We start from the raw sequence: 23,187 nt of genomic DNA on the forward strand, positions 1-23,187 counted from the left end.
ATTCTCAGTTTTTGATGAAGATGTTAAAGGGAAAAGCACAGGAATCACCTAAAAAGCTAGTTAGCATGTTTAAGGAAAAAAATCAGTTACCTATTTAATAAATCACCAGTACATAAGTTGGTCCTGTGTTAATTCCTATGGGATGTCTTCCTTGTATTTTACAATTATGTATTCTTTTAAGTGTGATTTGGTTCTCATTATACTTTTAACAGATTTCTGTCCAATGTGATTTAATTATGAGACTGGCATTTTTTTTCTAAAAAAAATTAATTGAGATAAATGTTTTCAGAACACAGATGATTTTCTCTAGGGTCTTTTATTGAAAAGTCACTCTGTTTTGTTGCCAAGGACACTAAAATTGCTGGTTGACTGGCTTGTCATTCCTTTTCTAATGAAAAGAGACAGTCTGGAGATTTCCTGGAAAATGAATCAATGTGAATGGGAATAGTGGTTTAAAGTCTTTCTGCTGAACTATTTAGAACATGACAGAGACCAAACAAGATTACAGAGCAAAACTGATATAGTTTTTTATTTTTTAAAGATTTTATTTATTTGTCAGGGTGAGAGAGAGAGAGAGAGTACACAAACAGGGGGAGAAGGCAGAGGCAGAGGGAGAAGCAGTCTCCCGGCTGAGCAGGGAGCCCGATGCGGGACTTGATCCCAGGACCCTGGGATCATGACCTGAGCCGGAGGCAGACGCTTAACCGACTGAGCCACCCAGGCATCCCCCCTGCATTTATTTTTAAAGTTAATGTGTCATCTGTTTCATTAACCAATACACATTATGAACTTTTTATTCACTTAAAGTTCAGAAATCAGAATACGTTAAAGAATGACTAGTAGTTTGATATAATAGAAGATCATGGGGCTCCTAGGACTTAAAAGTAAAATTCCCTCAGGGGTAATCTATCATTTTAGGGCAAGAAAACTCTTTGAAATCTGTATTAACTCAGAACTGCTATGTGTGTTTCATCACCAGTCTTTGATAGTTCAAATGTAGGGAGAATGGGCAAAATGTGAAAGGAGGTAAATGAGAGAAAGAAAAGAGATCCAATTATGCTATTGCCTAAGTAAAGTACAAGGAAGAAAACAACCTTCAGTCTAAACATATCCACTGTCATTTAAATAGAAAAGATTTCAGTCATATACTTGTTATTTTTAGTTACAGAAGTAGTACCTGCTCTATATTAAAAAAAAATAAAGAAGCAAATGACAGTCTTTTGATGTGTCAACTTGACTAGGCCGCAGTCCCCAGTTATCCATCAAACGCTAATGCATGTATTGCTCTGAAGGTATTTTGCAGATGTGATTAAAGTTGATATCAGGTGACTCTAAGAAAGGGAGATTATTCTAGATAATATGACTAGATTTGATCCAATCTGTTGAAAGACTGTAAAAGGAAAGTGGAGTTTTCCCTGAAGAAGAAGAAATTCCACCTGTGGACTACAACTTCAGCATGTGCCCAAGACTTGCAGCTTAACCTTCCTGACATCATGACCAACAGATTTTGACTTGCCTTATCAGCCTTGATAGTTGCCTCAACCATTTCCCTACAATAAATCTAGTATTATATACCTCTTAATGGTTCTGCTTCTTTGGTTGAACCCTGACTCATATAAATTTTGGTGAGGTTAGAGGAAAAGAATATGAAAGATGATTTTTCTGAATTTGTTCTGGGTTCTCTAGTTGACAGATTTAAAGGAACTAATGACTCTATTTCCAGTAGCAAAAAGAGGAGTGACAGTCCAGGACTTGATGTGTAACAGAGATATATAAAATATTGCCACTGGATACTCCTAATCAAATGCCTATGGAAAACAAGGTTCTGGGTGATGATGCATTTGCTATCTTAAGATGCTGTAGTCAAACTAAGTAAATGGGATTGATTGGTTGCCCCTAACTGTGCTGGAAAAAGTAGAGGAAGAAAAGGATGAGCTCTGGGCTTCAAGTTCTTAGCACAAGCTCTACATAAACTATTTGGAAGCTTTCCTATCCTCCCTGAAAGAAATTCTTGTCTACTGCAGTTGCAGGACGAAGATTTCTGAAAATCAAACCCAAAGTCTCATCCTATAACTGACTGAATTACAATACAAATTGGACTCCCAACCATCCAAAACATCTTCTGCTAAAATGAGGGCATTGGTTAGGGAGGATGAGACCCTAAAACTTGAAATGGGGTCATATAGGTAGTTCCTGATAGAGCCAGGGATGTCAAGCCTCTAAATCTGCCAAGTCTTCTCTTCCAGGAAAAGCAGTCCTTTTATCTTTGCCTCAAACAAAACAACAACAACAACAACAAAAATGGCCTCCCTGAGGCAGTTGCCTAACAAGGCACTGCTGACTCTTCTCAGTATGTACCACCTACCACCTGGCTTTGATTATAAATGATCATTAAATTCAATTCACAGAAGCCCCCAAAGGTTGAAATAGAGACTTGGACCCAAGAGGAAGTTCACCATACACCAAAAGAATTATAGGATTTTTTCCCCAATTTATGCAGACAGAAATCTTGAGAATGTGTTTAAGAATGGATCATAAAGGTCTGAGATCATATGGAAGAATATATAGTTGATGAGAGATTCTGGATTCCAAGTTTTAGCTTCAGGGGTTGGAAAAGGCTTTAACAATTTGTCTGGTTGACTGAAACATGGACTCAAGAATGGCCTGTACTAAAGGAAATTGAAATGCCAGAACTGTCTTTGTATAGTTTAGAAGAAAGTATCCAAAGGCTTAGAGAGATTGGAATGCTAGAGTGGTTTTACCAGGTAAGTGTCTAATTTGGCACCATTGTCCAGTGCTCTAAGTACTACTGTTCTCTTTTCTTTCCTACTATAACTTTTGTTGTTATTATAGGTCAATTAAATATAGAAACAGAATCATTTTTATAATCAAATTATAGACAGAATATGAGTCTTTGTATGTGAGCATGAGTATGCTCCTTTTCAGTCTGAAAATTATATAATTATTAAGTGTATATACATTAATAACACATATAACTGTTGGAGGAGGTCACGGAGAAGATGTGACCAGCAGTTGACCTGCAAGCTGAAATAGGCAATCAGAGGCTCCTCACCCCCACCTCTGTCCTTGGAATGTACATTCTGCCCACTATTCCCACAGTGGGAACCATTTCAAGAACACAGACTTAAGAGAGCAATGTGTTGTTGAGACCACCTGGACTGAATATGTGACTAAACCCAGTTAAGACCTCCATATAAACTTTTATTTTTTATTTTTTTATTGTTATGTTAATCACCATATATTACATCATTAGTTTTTGATGTAGTGTTCCATGATTCATTGTTTGTGCATAACACCCAGTGCTCCATGCAGAATGTGCCCTCTTTAATACCCATCACCAGGCTAACCCATCCCCCTACCCTCCTCCCTTCTAGAACCCTCAGTTTGTTTTTCAGAGTCCATCATCTCTCATGGTTCGTCTCCCCCTCTGACTTATATAAACTTTTAAAATTCTGGCAGGTGGGGCGGAGATCTACTCATCTTGTGGCCACCCAAGAGAATCTTCATATGTAAGTTCCCTTGTCTATTAAACCTGCCACCTACCAATCTGGTGGGGTCTGCCTCTTTCTTTGGTCTCTCTTTGCCCTCTGTGTATGGGGGTCAGTTTTTGAACCAACAATATATTAACTCAGGAAGGTTGATTTCTCTTTTGATTTAAGTATTTTTTTTTAAATCCTGTATTTGGTAACCAAAAGATTTCAAATTGTTTTAAGTTAACAAAAAGTAATCAATAAAATCTGAAGAATGTCTCACTTAGGAACTCCTCTTTCCCTCCTCTTATGAACTAATCTAGTCACCTAAGAAACACCAATTTATTTTTTTACTTTTATTATTTTTTAAAGATTTTATTTATTTGACAAAGAGACAGAAACAATGAGAGAGGGAACACAAGCAGGGGGAGTGGGAGAGGCATAAGCAGGCTTCCCACTGAGCAGGGAGCCCTATGGGTGCTCGATCCTAGGCCCCTGAGCAGGGCTCCATCCCAGAACCCTGGGATCATGACCTGAGCTGAAAGCAGACGCTTAATGACTAAGCCACCCAGGCGTTCCAAGAAACACCAATTTATAAGACCTCATAACTTGAGATTCTCTTTCCCTCTGCCCCTCCCCCCACTCTTGCTCTCTCTCTCTCTCTCTCTCTCTGAAAAGTAAATTAATTAATTAATTAATTAAAAAGAAAAAACAAACTAGGAGCATGATAAGAGACAGCGGGAAAGCACAAAATTAGACTGATGAGAATTGAAAGTCTACATAAATAAGGAAAAAAATAAGCTTTGATTTTCTGCGACAAATGTATAGATGCCATGCAATAATTCTCTCCCCCATTTGAAAAGCTAACTGTATATTCTAAGGTCACAATCTTCATTAACCTATCAGTTCTCTTCTTCCTATTACATTTAAGACTTTTTTTCTTTTGCTTTTTAACATGATATAATATATTTACACATAAAAATCTAGCCCCATTGCACAATGTTAAGTGATAAAAGAAAAAGAACTGTATAAGAAATTAGAAAAGATAATGCAGATTAACCCAAGAAAATTACAAAGAAAAAAATAGATATAAGAGAAGAAAAAATGAGAGAAGGTGCAAATAACCAAAATCAGCTTACAAAAGATCCTACAGAACTTGAAATGCCATTAAACTTGAAAATTTAGATAAAAATGGGAAAATTTCTAAAAAAAAAAAAGCTTACCAACCTGACAGAAGAAATACAAAATATGAAAATCCCAATAATATTAAAGGGAAAAATCATAGAATAACCTTAATAGACAAAGAATAGGCATTTGATTAAAGGCAGCATCTGTTCATAACAAAAAAATTTTGGTAAATTGAGAACCAAAGGGAACTTCATTAATCTGACAAGGTTTATATTCAAAATATCTATTTTCCGTCTTGCTTTGGTATGGTTATTATATCTATTTTCCAAATGTCAGCCAAATCTCACTATGACTCCTATTTAAGCATAGTTTTAAAAATCTAAAAAAATAAAAATAATTACAGTTTATGCCCAATAACTATGGTTCTTTTGCCACTTTTTTTTTTTGATTATTAATCCATGACCAATCTCTTGTATGAAAAAAGTTAGAGATAATTTTGGGGACCTGGATGATACTATCTTATTACAGAAGGGATTTAGGTTTGTTTCTGGCAGGTGACCAGGTTAGACACACTAGCCTGATCCAGAGTTTGGGACTGAGAACTGGAATTTTGTCCTCGTTAGGACACTCCGGTTTTGTAAGTGTAGTCCTTTGGGGCTCAAATGAAAGGTATGCATTTTTACTAGTCTTCCTCTTTATCAAGTCCCGAAATTTCTTATTTTTTTCCTCTCTTGATGTGCAACTATTTTGAAAGCTCTGCTGGACTCCTAATCATTTTAGAACAAGTATTTGTAGAAAAACAAGTGGCTATAAGTGTGAGAATCAATTCTCCAGTTTCCTATATTCTTTCAGGTCTTGCCTTTTAAAATCTTCCATGCCTTGGTAGATCTCCAATGCATTGGAACAAACTTTTAAAAACATCTTGTTTAGTTTTTCCTGATGATCTCAGTGGGAAGATTTGTCCTAATTACCTACTGTGCCATTAGCTAAAGCTAAACTCCCATTATATTTATTTTTAAGTGTAATTTGTGTATTTGGACACAATGCTAAATTTTCTATTTATAGTAATGGTGCAAAGTTTCCATTAAAATAAATTTAGTGAATAAAATGGAAGTCAAGTTAAATAAAAATACCAAGTAAACAGTACGTATGGGAGTTAGGCAAACGTGGTAAAGGCATTAAAGAATACCAGTGAGTGAAGTCATGGAAACAAAATGAAATGATCTATATTAAATGAATAGTTCAGTGTCTTCCAAGTTTTTGGTATTTAGAGATGTCTACCTCCCTTATCATGAAGTTATCCTTACTGGTAGGATCCCTGATCACAGACTCAATTTCAAAATTTCAAAAACCAAATTCCTGCTTAGTTCCTATCCCCAAGCCCCTGTACAGTTCCAGTTTTGCTTTTACTTGTTCAGAAGATATTTATTTATTTATTTATTTATTTATTTATTTATTTATTTATTTATTTTATTTATTTATTATTTTACTTCAAAGTATTTTTATTCACTTATTTTTTATGTTTTTAATTTTAATTTCAATACGGTTAACATACACTGTCATATTAGTTTAAGGAGTACAATATGGAGATTCAACAATTCTCTACATTACTCCATGCTTATCATGATAATGTACTCTTTAATCCCCATCACCTATTTCACTCATTTCCCTACCTACCTCCCCTCTGGTAACCATCAGTTTGTTCTCTATCGTTAAGAGTCTGTTTCTTGGTTTGTCTCTCTTTTTTCCTATGCTAAGCAAGCATTTATTTAAAATCCACTGTGTAAAAACATTTATAAAATGTTGGTGATTTGGTGCCTAATCTCAAGGTGCTCATGACTTACCTGATGAGATAGAAAAATGAGCAAATTGCATCAGTTTCATAAGCACAACAAGAGAATCACGGACAAGAAACAGAAGTAGCACAAGGTTGGTATGATAAGCTTTCTCTTAGGGTGGGAAGTTATAAAAAGTTTCCTGTGGAATCTGGGGATGACTCTGGAGATGAATCTGCTGGATATGGTGAAGGAAAGTGAAGAGAGTCTAAACCAAAAGTCAGGGATGGGGGGATTATTAGAGAGAAAGCTTGAGTAAAGGCAAAAAGGTAAGAAGCAATGTAGCTTGGTTGGGTAACTGGAAGGAGTCAATTATCGCTGATAAAACACGTGAGAGAAGGGTATAGCAAGATTATTTGGTTAGGGAGAAAATCAGAAGAGAGGTCACAAAGGAATACAGAGACTATTCTCTTTAATCAACTGGGAACCCCAGATGGGGTTAGGCAGAGCAGTGTCATCACTCATCTGTACTTATCCAAGATCATGTTGGTGAACTAGAAAATATGATTTAGGTATCAGGGTGAGAATTAGAATCTACACAATGGGATCATCACACAGTATGTCATGAAATTATGACTTATTTTTCACTGAAGTCCTATCTTTGATTGCAGTTGCAACAATAAACAATTCTTTAAGATCTCAACATATACCGTTCTTGTTCATATCAATATTTTGAGGTCTACATTACAGGACAAGAAATTAGATTTCTGTACTGATGGCTCTAATTTGGAGCCATCACAGATATGTGGAGACTAAACAACATGCTTCTGAACAACCAATGAGTCAATGAAAATATCAAAAGAGAAATGAAAAAAAAATACCTTGAGACTTATGGAATGTACATTTTAAAGATATATGTTAAACTTTTGCTCAGAACAAAAAGTTCTTAACTTTTTAAACCATAGAACACAAAACAACTCAATTTACTGGATGGCAATCATTCCTATATTCAAAAGGTAGAAAGCACATTCAGAGTGAAGCTAGTTTTTTAATATCTATTGAAATTGGGGTGGGGGAACCATCAGTTAGGAGCTTGGTGTCACTGTACAACACGCATGTCTGCAATGTGGTGTTGTCCAATTAAAATATAGACTCTTAAAACTCATTTTTGCTACATCATATTTAATAACAGCATAGATGCTGACCCCAATTTGCCAGATATCATTTTGTTTCAACCTTTGTATAATACTATACATTAACTGGGAACAGGGAGCAGAAAAGAGATAAGTAAAATATTAAGAATTTATTTTTTATACTATTGTCACAGAGAAAACTTTCTTCTTTATTCACTTCTCAATTCTCACCATATATATAAAACTACTTATAATTTTGTTAAAAAATAAGAAGTTTAAAAACAGAGTATTTCATTACATATTTACTCTGAATTCTCCCTGTTAAATACCTATGTGGTCTTCTTTACTTCATGAATAAAATCTGAATAAATTAATTTAGTATTGATAGAATTCTAGCTCAAAATTTTCCTTCTTATTTCCTTGACAATGGACTACAAATGGTATATAAAAGTACTAAGTTACTAAAAAAAATGCCTTAGTTTTTAGTTTTTGTTTACCAACAAAAAATTTAATTAAAAATTTTAATGCACTCAGTAACCTGGGTTCTGATTTTTTTTTTTTTTTTTTTTTAGTTTTAGGTTCATGGATTTTTTTTTTTTTTGAGTATAGTTGGCACACAATGTTACATTAGTTTCAGGTGTACAATAGAGTACTTCAACATCTCTGTAAGTTGTGCTATGCTCACCACAAGTGTAGCTACCATCTGTCACCATATAATATTATCACAATACAACTGACTGTGTTTCCTATGCTGTATCTCTTATTCCCAGGACTTTCATTCTATTACTGGAACCCTATATCTCCCACTCCCCTTCACCCATTTTGCCCATCCCCCACCATGTTCTTTCTGGCAACCATCTGTTCTCTGAATTTATTTATCTGATTTTTTTTGTTTATTCATTTGTTTTGTTTTTAGATTCCACATATAAGTGAGATAATATGGTATTTGTCTTTCTCAGTCTCACTTATTTCACTTAGTCTAATACCCTCTAGATCCATCCATGTTGTCACAAATGGCTAGATATCACCCTTTTATGGCTGCATAATATTCCATTGTATATATGTAGTACATCTTCTTTGCCCATACATCTATTGATGCATACTTAAGTTATTTCCATATCTTGGCTATGGGAGATAATGTTACAGTAAACATAAGGGTGCCTATATCTTTTTAAGTGGTGTTTTTGTTTTCTTTGGGTAAATTCCCAGTAGTGGAATTGCTGGATTGTATGGTATTTCTATCTTTAATTTTTCGAGGAACCTCCACACTGTTTTTGCACAGTGGTTGTACCAATTTACATTCTCACCAACAGTACTTGGGTGTTCCTTTGTCTACATTCTTGCTAACACTTGTTATTTCTATCTTTTTGATTTTAGTGAATATTTTTTTAAAGCATAACTTTAAAAAATTAAAATAGTATATAATGAAGACATAGTCAAATCCACTAAGACGGGGGAGTGTTTAAAAAATATGAGTAGGAACCCCCAAATTTAATTCAATCATGTGCTATTCTTTTATTATTATTTTAAATTCCAGTATAATTAAGATACAGTGTTAGTTTCAGGTATACAATATAGTGATGACCATGTACTATTATTTTAAATAATGCTCACCAAAATGAATACCTAGATTAAATACTGACAGCTACTGAAAAGATATTATTTAAGCTTATTATCATTCATTGATTTCTAGAGCCTTTAAATGTTTGTTTTTAAACATTTTATCTAGTTTTATAGTTTTTTTTTCTGGGGAGAGGATGTGACAACATCCTCACTCTGCCCTACTGGATGTCCATCTCTTCATATATATATATTTTTTAAGGCCAAGAGGATAGTTAATCAGTTTCTGTTTCAGTATTCCTCTCCTAGCAGTGAATGCTGGATCAGGCTGGGCCATCAGAGGCTATTGCCAATGACCAGAGAAGAGATTATGTTGGCTTAAACCTGGGCAGCAAAATGGAGTAGGTCTGAATTCAAGGAAGTTTCAGAAGCACAATCAATGGAACTGGGTTATTGGATATTGGGTATGAAGAAGAGAAGAATGAATGCTGTTTTTAGATTTCCAGCTTATGTGACTGTGTAATCATTTTGTTGGTTGAAAAAAAAAGTATCTATCTTCTACTTTGTGCCAGGCACTATGCTAAACATTAACAAAATGATGCTATCTGTATCATCAGCTTGCATGTATCAGTGGTGCCATAAAATAAAACTGGGTAGCTGATAAATCATAATTATTTTGTCGATGTGATTCATTGCTCAGCTTTCATCAGAAACCTTCATAAATCTCAAGGTACTAGCTATCAAGTAAGCAAATGAAACAAAATTATAAGAGATAGCAATGATTTCTTACTTCCACATGGGGGCACTTTTAAACTCAGAAACTCTTAGTTCTCCATTTGTCCAAATCTCAAGGTTGTTACTTAGGAACAGAATGATTGTGGATGCTTGCATTAATCCCCAGTATTTGTAAATGTCTTTTATTTTTTTGAGAAAAACAAAAAATAAGCATCTTTTCTTCAAATTCATTGGCAGATATACTGTCTTTTGAAAATACATGATCTCTCCCTCCCTTATTTTCCTTATTATTCTAGAAGTATTGTACAAAGAAAATTTTGGTATGAGTTTAGTTTTTCCCTTTTCCATTTGCTCTTCAATTGTTTAGAAACCTAGAAGGGTCACTGAGAGCTGGCATTCATATAAGAGTTTCTATTTCCCCCATGACCTAAAATGTTTATAGTTAGTTGACAACTTTTGAGGAAAATGTGCAAAATTTGAGTGCTTTCTTGGCACATGCAAAAAATTCTCTAACCTTGAATTCTAACTTGGATGAAAGGAACACTATTCCTAGACTTTGGCAAAATTGTGAGCTCTTAAAAGAAATACCTTATAAAATAGTAGCTTTTCATTAAATGCGTTCATGTATTCATTTCTAGCCATAATGTGGAGTAAAAATAATTATCACCTATTCATAGATACAAAAAAATCTTCATCATCATCTTATCCACTCTAGAGGGTGAGTGCATCTTTATTATTTTGTAATATCTCTGATTTGGTAAACTTCAATGCTATGAAATTCTTTTTTATTGGGTGATTATGTTTACTTGCAAAAACAATACACTTGATTTCTACAACTTAGTAAACTGTTCTGTCCTGAAATCATTTAAGTGTAATAGGTGTATGTTTTTTTTAATTTTCTGAGTTTTTGTTATGCTCCATTCCCCCTATCCCTCCTGAATTCAGAGGTAGAACAGAAAACAATTGGAGAATTTTTGTTTCCGCTGAGGCTCCTACATGTACCTTTTTCAGAGTTTTGAGTGAATTGTGAAGTTACAGAAATTGACCTTATCAATTAGGAACTTAATTTTACTGTATCTTGACTCTAGAATTTTGTGATTCTATTATTATATGATTTATTATAAGTTAGTGAGAAAATTTCTTAAATGAACATACCTGTCCTAATTCATCTATATGTTTTTTTCTCATAGGAACAGTCTCCTATACAATGCTAATACTACTCAAAGCATGCTTGGCATTCTTTTGAAATATCTTCAGATAAGAAAGTTATTTTTTTCTTAAAGATTTTATTTATTTATTTGAGAGAGAGAAGGTGAGAGAGAAAGCACAAGCAGGAGGGAGGGGTAGAGGGAGAACTAGACTTCCCACCGAGCAGGGAGCCTGATGTGGGGCTCCATCCCAGGACCCTGGGATCATGACCTGAGCCGAAGGCAGATGCTTAACGACTGAGCCACCCAGGCGCCCCTAAAGAAAATTCTTTTGGAAATCTTCAGTCACGCAAAACCTTGGAGAATTAATGGAATTTTTGAAAGCCTTCATAATTTTTCAGAGTCAAATATGGCAAACAGGATATAGGAGTTCTTCCACATCTTATTTATTGTCCTGTTTTTTTCTATCCCCATACTATTTTTATTTTATTATTTGTTTTTATTTCTTTTGTCATGTTTTCACCTGATACTATATATAACTTTCAATTTTTAATACAGCTTCTCTTCTCTCCTACAAGATAGTAAACACTTTGAAGTCAAGCACCATTATGCTGATTTATTACAAATTCCCTGTAGTTTGCCTAAACATTTTAATACATTCAAAAGCATCAGACACTCTTCAGATTTTATGTGATTTCAAAAACACTCTTGGAGACTATTTATTGACTTGGGGTGATCTGGATTGATAGCTCTCCACGCATAAAGTGCAAGTGGCAACATGGGATCTCTCATCAATCACCATCATCCCCCAAATTCCCTTTGCTTCTCTGATGTATCCCTTTCTTTCTATACCTCGTGTCTCCCAGTTACGCAATTTCCTCCTTTGTTTTCTTAGGGCTTTCCTCAAGGAACTTACCAAAATGGTTACATGTCTTGATAATGTCTTTACCTTGTCAAAAGGATGTTTAATGTTTGTCTTTAGCCCCCATTTGTCTTGCTTTGCATCTAGACTCCTCTCTATTAAAGTTTATAGAACCATCTCTTGACATTCATTTTTTTTAACATGTTACTAGTGTCTTGAGTTAGGTCTACTTTTCCTCCACGTTTATGGACATTTTATGGGCTCTTTCAAACTGAAAATTAATATTCTTCATTTCTCAGAAATATCCCTGAAACTTTTTTGATGATTTCATGCCATTCCCCCCACCCCCGTTCTTTATTTCTGATAGCCTAATGAAGGATTTTCTGGGTTTGTTCTCTAATTACCTTCTCTATCTCCTTTTTTAAAACTCTTTTCATCTTTTGTTCTATTTTCTGGCAGTTTTCCCTGACTTAATCCTTCAAGTTCCTATTGAGTCTTCTTTATCTACCATTACATTTTTAATGTTTAAGACTTTTCTTCTCTGAATATTATTGTATTCTGTTCTTTTCAATGGATGCAATACTTTTTCTTATTTCTCTCAGGATATTAGTAGTATTTTTGTTATTTCTTCCCCTCCCCTTTTTTCTTTACTATCTTCTCTCAGGTTAGTATCTGTTTCCTTCTAATAGCCTTTTCTGGTTGTTTGTTCTGTTCCTATCTGTCATATTTATTTTTTTCCTTGGAGATTCAGTACTCTTACTGGTTTGTTTACCTTTAAAGAAAGGGCATTAAAGTCTTGTTGGAAATCCTGAGCATGTAGGGCGCTTGCTCTGTTTTGCTTTACTTGAAAGTGATCTTCCTGGACCATTTTAGTGTAGCCAAGATTAATGTCAAAAGTTCTACACTGTCAAGAGTTTAACAAAGCTACTCCAAGGTATTGCTGCCCTGGCATACATTTTCTTTGACCAAACAGCCTACAGTGATCTTAAACTGAGCCCTGTCATGCAAACACATATCGTGGATAGCAGCCTATAAAGTTAAAGGATGAAAGTTCCTGATGTGACTTCCCCAACACCCCTTGTGATCAATAGTCTCTTCTGCCTCTATGGGATTTACCGAAGACCCGCTCTTTTGGTTTTAATGGACAGATCCAGCCTTAGCCTGGGAATACCAAAACACTCCACTCACAGATTCTAATAAAGGCATGTGGCCCAGGTCCTGCCTCTCTCTGTCTATACTGTACCTTTAACTTCCCATGTGGCCCCTCCAGGCATATAGGGTACTTCCTCTAGGACCTGTGAGTAATAAACTCCTGTATTTCAATTTCTCTTGAGGTCTGCTGTTAAACCATAACTCACTATCTGACACCATGTGCTCCACTTAACAAATGTTATTTTAACAAAGTTGTAGCACACGCACATACATATTCATTCATCACAGATATACCACATATGGTGTTATTTAAGAATTGGAATCAAATGGCTCTGGATCATATAGTAACAGTATCTTATGAGAACTTTATAGCATTATCCATATATTATTTGGAAATATGATAGTTAATGACTCTATAGTATTTTATGGTATGAACCGAATACGTGCTTTTATAGGTGAATCAGGTACAGAGAGAGACACAACCACCTGTAGCGTCATTCTGAGCATTCATGTTTCTGACCATATTTGCCATATCCTAACAAGATTTTCCAAGACATCACCGAAGTGGTGTCACCAACACCTGACTTTCTATCCAGTTATATCAATCAAATCTGAGTCAGGTATCAAGCATCAGGTTCAAAGGGACATAAACAACAAAAACAAATTATGAGATTGGAAATTGGAGAAATAAAAAAATGGTTATGAAATATAATTTGAAGTTTATTAAGGCAAGATATGAAAATAAAAAGAGTGAACAATTTAAGGGGCTTAAAAACACCTCCTTTTTTATTAACTTATCTTAGGATTTATTTATTTATTTAAAGTTTTAATTTAAATTCCAGTTAGTTAACATAGAGTGTAATATTAGTTTCAGGTGTATAATATAGTGATTCAACACTTCCATACAACACCTAGTGCTCATCACAGCAAGTGAACTCCTTAATCTCCATCACCTATTATACCCAGCCCCACTCCCATCTCCACTCTGGTAACCATTGGTTTGTTCTGTCTAGTGAGGAGTCTATTTCTTGGTTTGTCTCTCTCTCTCTCTGTTTTTTTTTTTTAAGTTTTATTTATTTATTTTAGAGAGCGAGAGTGGGGGGGAGAGGCTCAGAAGGAGAGGGAGAGAATCTAGACAGACTTCCTGCTGAGCACAGAGCCTTATATGGGGCTCCATCTCACAACCCAGAGATCATGACCCAAACCAAAATCCAGAGATAGATGCTTAAATGACTGAGTCACCCAGGTGCCTCTCCCTCTCTGTTCTTTTTTTTTTCCCAATAAGTTTTAAAATTATTTGAGGCATTTTGGGGACATTAAGAACACAAGCTTAGAACCACATATGTTTGGTTCAAATCTAACTCTATCACTTACCTGATGTTAAACAATGTATTTAACCTCTAAGACACTGTTTCCTCAATTATTAAGTGAAAATTAAGTAGTGATTAATTTATAAAATCACTATAAAAATTTAAAAAGATAATGAATTTAACATAGGCAGTAGTCTCTTCAAAATTGGCCTTAGCAACATATTTATGGAAATGTCTCCTTAGGCAATAGAAACAAAAGCAAAAATAAACTATTGGGACTACATCAAAATAAAAAGGTTTTGCACAGTAAGGGAACCATCAACAAAACAAAAAGGCAACTTACTGAATGGGAGAAGATATTTGCAAATAATTTATCAGATAAGGGGTTAATATTTAAAATATATAAAGAACTCCTAGAACTCAACACAAAACCCCATAAATAATCCAATTAAAAATGGGAAGAGGGGGTGCCTGGGTGGCTTAGTCAGTTGGGTTGTTGGCTCTTGATTTCGGCTCAGGTCGTGACCTTGGGGTCATGGGATTGAACCCCGTGTCAGGCTCCAAACTCAACAGGGAGTCTCTTTGAGGATTTTCTCTCTCCCTCTCCATCTGCCCCTACCCCCACTCATGCACACACACTCTCTCTAGAGAGATAAATTTTTTTATCTCTCTAGAGAGATAAAAAAAATAAATAAATCTTTTAAAGAAAATGGGAAGAGGACCTGAATAGACATTTTTCTGAAGAAGACATACAGATGGCCAGCAGACACATGAAAAGATGCTCAACATCACTCATCATCAGGAAAATGTAAATCAAAACCACAATGGGATATCACCTCACACCTGTCTGAATGGCTAGAATCAAAAAGACAAGAACTAACAAGTACTGGCAAGGATGTGGAGAAAAGGGAATCCTTGTGCACTGTTGGTGGGAATGTAAATTGGTGCAACCACCGTGGAAAACAGTATGGAGGCCCCCAAGTAATTAAAAATATAAATACGATATGATCTAGTAATTCCACTACTGGGTATTTACCCAAAGAAAATGAAAACACTAATTCAAAAAGATATATGCACCCCTATTTTATTGCAGCATTATTTACAATAGTCAAACTATGGAAACAAGCTAAGTGTCCATAGATAGATGAATGGATAAAGAAGTGGTATATATACACAATGGAATATTACTCAGCCACACAAAAGAATGAAATCTTGCCATTTGTGAAAACAGGGATGGACCTAGAGGGTATTATGCTAAGTGAAATAAATAAGTTAAAGACAGACAAATACCATATGATTTAACTTATATGTGGAATCTAAAAAAATAAATGAATGAACAAACAAAAAAACAGAAACAAGCTCATAAATACAAAGAACAAACTGGTGGCTGCCAGAAAGAATGGGGGGTGAGGTAATAGGTAAAACAGGTGAAGGCATTAAGAGGTATAAACTTTCAATAATAATAATAAAATTTAAGCTGCTTAGCATAGTGCCCAGCACAAGTACTTACTCAGTAAATGTTAATTTTTATTATAGTTGAAGAAATATAAGTATATAATATAAAATCAGAAGAATACATAAGTACAAAGGACAGAAGCCCTATACAATCCAAAGGTAACTATGCATCATTAATATTCACACGTGAATAATTAACATTTTCCCTTTGGTTGATTAGAATCTTCAGAGAAGGATCTTTCAGGTCATGGGAGAAACGTGCTGGCAGGATTCTAGTAACCTAGTTGGGCAAGACAACTGAGAGTGTAGTATTCAATATGCAGTTGTTTATTTCCATCTCTTTCCTTTCAGTACAGGAATTTTGCTTGCACCTGTGACTTGTGTCCCTCAGTTCACAGTACCTTTGTTTTACCTTCTCTATGAAATAAAATTCCAGTCTTTTAGAAGTGGATCAATAGTCACCCAGGTGCAGAGAACAGATTACTAAGAGGGTTACAATTGATTTTTATGCAGATTTATTCAGAGCTTTGATTAGAGTCCCAGAAATACTGGGAAAGAGCTCAAGAAGAGATACCTAGTATTGGATATTATATCAACTCTTTTTTCCCATCATCACATGTATATTTGTTCTTTCCCACACCCCTGACTCCAGGCCTCCACCATATTGCCCAAGCACCCAATTATACTAAGTCACCCATATTTTCCAATTCTGGGCAGATACTCATGAAACTGTTCCTCCTCAAAATAAACAAAACAAATAAGCAAACAAACATGATTTATTTTATTTCAGGACCCTATTCTTAGCTAGATAATTACTAAATTTAATAAAATACTTAATTTATCCATTATTCTTATTATTGCATATTTTTCATAACATGAAGGGATTCAGGGATAAGTTTAGTAATGTTTGCCAGTAGAGACTTAGCGGAAGCAAAAATTATAGGAAAGATGGTTGCGTATCTTGCTTCATTTGAATGAGTATTTCAATAAATGAGCACAGGATGAAAAAAGTTAAGCAGAATTCAGGTTAGCATTTGATGTGGTGAAATTGGTGGTGAGTGACAGTATACATCAGAGTGTGGGCATCAAACTCATCCAAAAGTCATGGCTCGAGGGCAATCACAGATGGCAAGTGGTCATATACTAGGTCAGACAGATGTCATCACTGTGGATCCAGGTGCTTTATCCATTTTACAGCCAGGGAATAGAGTGTAGTAGTAATTGGATCAAAGAAGTCATTAACTCTTAGGCTGAGTGTCAGGGCTTCATCAATACTGATGCAGAGCAGAACAAGGCTACAGTTCTATCAGGCACGGATTGAAAGGCTAGGAAATATGGCAACATAGAGACTCTATGCTATCCAGAGAGCATTCCTGGCACTATTGGGGAATTAGCTACAAGACTATTTCTAAAAGCTAGAGAAAGTTTCTCAGAGTGTAGTCCATGGATACTCTGGATTGAATTATAAAGTGAAAGTGTTATGAATACAGATTTTTTGATCTTTCTGGTTGGCTAAAGAGCTCATGAATTGTTTCTCTCACAAATGACAATGCAGGCATGCCAATGAGTAATAGAAAATTTGGGCTTTTATGGGGAGTGAGATGTCATTTGTATAGCCCTTGATTTGAAATAAATGAATTGGCCAAAATGACTTACAAGTGGCATTTAAAGCTATATAACCATGCAGGAATACCTTAAAACTTTTGATAAATGCAACCTCATGCTAAGTATCCAACTTTTTTTCAGAGAAATTGTTTTATAATGAAGGAAAAATGGGTTGCAAAAAACAAAAACAAAACCCTGAGTCACATGTAGCTTAAACTCAACTAAATTGCTATAATTTGTGGATTTCTATCGAATCTAAGCATATTCTAGCTTTTCTTCAAAAAATGATATAGATAATGAGGTACTTTCTTGACTAACCAATGACAGGGCAATAGCTTGCAAAATCTTTGATTATGAGAACTTTTCTTTTTCATTACAAACATAAAGCATCAATGTTAGCGCACCAGAAAATTACTTAATTTGCTTCAGTCTAAGTGGTTTCTTCATTTTACAATTTAATGTGATGAATTAGCAGGAATTTCCTTCAGCCTAAGATTAATGCCCAGAATTTTACACTTAAAAAAAAAAAGTTTTAACATTTAGTAAAGTAGCCCTAAAGAATAAATGTAAAAATCACATTATACTTTATAAATAAACTGGAATTTTGTTTTCATATTAAACCATATATGAGTAATAAAATGTTAAAGAATAATTATATTCAGCATGTTACCAATTGTAACACTTTGAAAACCAAATTTTCAGTTGTTTTGTTCCTCTTTATGTAGTTAACTAGAATTGATGCAAATGCTACTTGTGACCAGAAAAACTTATTTTCTAAAGCACTTGGAAAAAATTCAAGAAAAGCTACCTCTATAAAATGAAATATCATATGACAAACAGAATAATGTACATATATGTTTACAAAAGGATGCCCAAATTTTTGAATAAAAAATTTTAAAAACATAAATAGTACAATATTTTTTTGGAAAAAAATGCATATATATATATTTTTTTCTTTTTAGAAAAAGAGGTAGAGAGCATGAGCAGGGGTGGAAGAGCAGAAGGAAAGGGAGAGAGACTCTTAAGCAGACTCCATGTTGAGCATGGGGCCTGATGTGGGGCTCAATCTCATGACCATGAGAACATGACCTAAGCTAAAACCAAAAGTCAGAGGCTTAACCAACTGTGCAACCCAGGTACCCCCAAAATGCATAAATTTCTATATTTTTACATGTTTATGTTTGTCTGCAAGAGCAGTCACTAAATCTTAACTGTGGATAGGTTGGGTAATGGGATTTTACGAAATTTAAATTTTCTTTTTATTATTTTCTTACTTGGTTGATGTTATGCATTCAATGCTCCTAAAATGAGAAGTTTCATCTTAAAAACCAAGATTTAAAAAGGCAAAGAAAAAAATCAATCAAACAAACTTCAATTCGTTATCATTAAAAAATGCAATGAGGATTTTTGCTTCAATGTTCATCAAGAATACTGGCCTGTAATTCTTGTTTATTGTGATGTCGCTTGTTTGATTTGGGGATGAGGGTAATGCTGGCCTCATAAAATAGATTTGTAAGAGTCCCCTTCTCTTCTATTTTTTGGATGTATTTGAGAAAAATTGGTATTCTTTAAATGTTTGGGAAAATTCACCAGTGAGGTCATCAGGTCTTGGATTTTTGTTTGCTCCTTACTTGTAAGCAATCTGTTCAGATTTTCTATTTCTTTATGATTCAGTCTTGGAAGGTTGCATGTTTCTAGGAATTTATCTATTTCTTGTAGGTTGCCCAAGTTGGTATATATTTGTCAATAGTAGTTTCTTATGATCCTTTGTATTGCTGTGGTATCAGTTGTAATGTCTTCTTTTTCATTTCTGATTTTATTTATTTGAGTCCTCTTTTTTGTTTGTAGTCTGTATTTAGTTTATTTCTGTGCTAATATTTATTATTTCTTTTCTCTTACTAAATTTGGGCTACATTTCTTCTTTTTTTTTAAGTTCCTTGAATTATAAAATTAAGTCCTCAACAAAATATTAGCAAACCAAATTCAATAATATAGTAAAAGAATCATACACAATGATCAAGTGAGATTTATTCCAGGGATGCAAAAACAGCTCAACACCCACAATTCATTCAATGTGATATACCACATTAACAAAATAAAGGATAAAAATTGTATGATCATCTCAATAGATGCAGAGAAAGCATTTGACAAAATTTGACATTGATTTATGATAAAATAATCATATTTTTCTGAACAAAGTGGTATAAAGAAAAGGTACCTCAACATAATAAAAACCACGTATGGCAAGCTAACATCATAGCCAATAGTGAAAAGTTGAAAGCATTTTCTCTAAGATTGAGAGTAAGAAGGATGCCCAGTCTTGCTGCTTTTATTCAACATAATATTAGAAGTCCTAGCCTGAGCAACTAAGGAAGAAAAAGAAATAAAAGGCAGCCAAATTAGAAAGGAAGAAATGAAACTGCCACTATTTGCAGATGATATATTACATATAGAAGACCCTAAAGACTCCATCAAAAAACTGCTAGAACTAATAAATGAATTTGGTAATGTTGCAGGATACCAAATCAATACAGATATCTGATGCATTTCTACATACCAATATCGAACTACTAGAAAGAGTAATTAAAAAAAAATCCCACTTATAACTGTATCAAAAAGAATATAATACTTAGGAATGAATTTGACTAAGGAAGTAAATGCCTGTATACTAAACACAAGTAATTAAGGAACAAAATTAAAGACATAAATAAACAAAAAGATATTCCATGCTCATGCATTGGAAGAATTAACATTGTTAAAATATCCATACTACCCAAAGCAATCTACAGATTCAACACAATCCCTATAAAATTTCTAATAGTATTTTTCACCAAAACAAAACAATCTTAAAATTTGTATGAAACCACAAAAGACCCTGAAAGCCAGAGCAATATTGAGAAAGAAGAATAAAGCTGGGGCATTATACTCCCTAATTTCAAACTCAATTAAAAGCTATGGTTATTAAAATAGTATGTTATTGTCATAAAAACACAGATCAATGGAATAGGATAAAAATCACAGATAAAACTCATGCATATATAGTGAATTAATTTATGACAAAGGGGCCAAGAATATACAATGGGGTAAGGACAGTCTCTTCAATAAATGGTGCTGGGAAAATTGGAAAGTAACGTGCACAGTAATGAAACTATTTTAGACCATACATAAAAATGAACTCAAAATGGATTGAAGACTTGAATATGAGAACTGAATCTATAAAACTCCTAGAAGAAAACATAGGCAGTAACATCCTTGGCATTGGATTCGGTCATGATTTTTATAAGAATTTTTATAAGAATTTGATGCCAAAAGCAAAGACAGACCATAACAAGGTATCACTTCACAGCTGACAGAATGGCTATTTCCAAGAAGAGAAGAAATAACAAGTGTTGGTGAGAAGGTGGAGAAAAGGGAACCCTTGTGCACTGTTGGTGGGGATGCAAACTAATACAGCCCTATGGAAACCAGTATTGAGTTCCTTAAAAAATTAAAAATAGAACCACTATACGATCCAGCAATTCTATTTCTGGATATTTATCTGAAGAAAATCAAAACATTAACTCAAAGAGATATATGCACCCTATGTTCATAGCAGCACTATACACCATAGTCAAGATATGGAAATAACCTAAATGTCCATCAATGGATAAATGGATAAAGAAGTGATACACACACACACACACACACACACACACACACACACACACACACAATAGAATATCATTCAGCCATAAAAATAATGAAATTTTTGCCATTTGCAACAACACTGATGAACCTCAAGTGGACTGTGCTAAATGAAATAAATCAGACACAGAAAGACAAATAACATATGATCTTTCTTATATATAGAATTCAAAACCCAAAACAAATAGAAACAAAACAAAAAAACTTACCAAAAAAACAAGCTCATAGATAGAACATATGTGTGGTTGCCAGAAGCAGGGGATAGGCTACGGAGAAATGGGTGAAGAGAGTCAAAGATAAAAAAATTAAAAATTAAAAAAAATGAACCCGGGCAGAAAGCTCATCCCTGAGCACAGTAAATAAATGGCATCTTCTATCATTTTCTGTCTCCTTATCTCACTTTGTGCTTTACGGCATTTATCACTACCTGAAATTGAGCATCTGTTCCCTTATTGGAATGTGGCCTCCATGAGAGCAGCTCTGTTCTCTAGTACATCCCCTACCCCCAAGACAGTAACTAGCACATGCTATGCAATGAATATATGTTGAGTGAATAAAAGAGGGGATGGATGGATGGATATATGAATGCATGGATAGATAAAGAGGTATATGCAGTAGAGACTGTACCCCAGTCACCCTTTCAGGACTAAGGCACTCATTTCCCCAACTACCAGGATTAAAAAAAAAATAAACAAGGCAAAACAAAAATATTTATTTTAATTCTTAGAAGAGAAGACAGAAATGCAATGAAGTCACCACATGTTAGCAGAGCCTCCTCTGCAGAGGCAGTGGCATCCTCAATCCAAAACCTTGGGCTTCAATGGGGAAATAAACTCTTGCTGTTTCTACTCTTGTAACTTAAGCATAAAAGTGACCCTGGAATATTAAACTAAGTACAGATTTGGGGGGAGCTTCTGTGGAAAATCACTTAGGAAGCAACTGCAATCATGTATTAATAGGATATTCACAATCCTCCAAACTGCCATGCAGTATGGCTCACAATGTAAATGAAACCAGCATAATGAATATTTAGAATACAAACATTTCTTTGCTTTAAGTTAGTAGGAAAGAGCTAGAACCCCACACTGCTACTTAATATATTACTCCTTCAGAGTAATCCATTACTATAGTGACTTACCTTGCTGATCTATGATAATTTAAAGGGTGTAAATAAAAGAAATAATTTCAAATATTTTATTTTTCTCTCACCAGAGAAAATTATTTTGCTCAGGCCTGCAAATTACATTTGCAAGGGCTGGAGCAAAAGTGCAAATGGAGAGGCATATACCATATATCTAAATAATAAAAATTTATCAATCAAACTAGTAAACTATTAATAAAGTATGCCTTAGCGTCCTTCTGGGACATATATCCCTACATGAGAACCTGAAAGTCCATGTATTAACTGAGAAGTTTGGGACTTCTGGCTGGTGGCCTACCTCATTTTCTTCCTGTCCCAGTTCAGCACTGTGAGTGGTCTTGACCATGAGCGTGTAGCAATGTTAGACTACATGTATGAGCTCTGTCCACACCTGTGAACAGCTGCACATTGAGCACTCTTCTAGGGTAGGGATGCACACATTGGTGGTACTGTCAGCTCTGGGGAAGGGGCCAAAACAGGTCCTGTATATAGATTTGAGAATTGTTTGTGCAGGAAATTCCAGTGTCCTGGGTATCCAGAGTGTAGTCTAGAGAAGGAGATGGTGAAGACATTAGGTGTCCATCTCTTCTTGACCCCACAGTTATTAGCCTGTGGGACGAGAAAGAGACAGAGGGACTATCACATGTGGATGGACCTGAGAATGCACCATGCAGATCTTCCATGAAGGACAGACTTGCAGCCCTGCTGCTGGGAATACTCTCAGCCCTTCTGGGATGGCCTCACCTACAGACAGACAATTTGCCCAAGGCCATGTCCTTCCCCAGGCAGCCCACATTAATGATTGATTAAGGTGGGAATGTAAAGTATATATATTTTGTCCCCATGTTGGCAATACTGATTTAAACTCCAGAGCTCCCTTTTGGTCAGCCAAGGCTGTCATGGACCCCGAAGCATTCCCTCTACCTGATCTTGCTTTCTTTCCCTTGCTTCCACAGCTGTTGATCATAAGGGCTTGCTCTTTCTACCAAACTTCCTGCAGTAAGCTCT

At 34.9% G+C, this 23,187-nt stretch overlaps 1 long non-coding RNA gene across 1 annotated transcript in view; it reads left to right on the forward strand.

Moving 5' to 3' along the window:
* LOC141372445 (uncharacterized) overlaps positions 1-15,909 on the forward strand; it is a 58,558-nt gene extending 42,649 nt beyond the window's left edge. Inside the window, exon 3 of the long non-coding RNA XR_012377699.1 lies at positions 15,831-15,909. This is a non-coding gene — a long non-coding RNA (uncharacterized lncRNA). The remainder of the gene's footprint in view (positions 1-15,830) is intronic.
* Positions 15,910-23,187: the final 7,278 nt, after the last annotated feature.

The sequence above is a fragment of the Callorhinus ursinus genome, unplaced genomic scaffold, assembly GCF_003265705.2.
Source record: "Callorhinus ursinus isolate GAN/ISIS: 27379988/994484 unplaced genomic scaffold, GSC_fseal_2.0 scaffold4, whole genome shotgun sequence".
NCBI classification, from domain to species: Eukaryota; Metazoa; Chordata; class Mammalia; order Carnivora; family Otariidae; genus Callorhinus; species Callorhinus ursinus.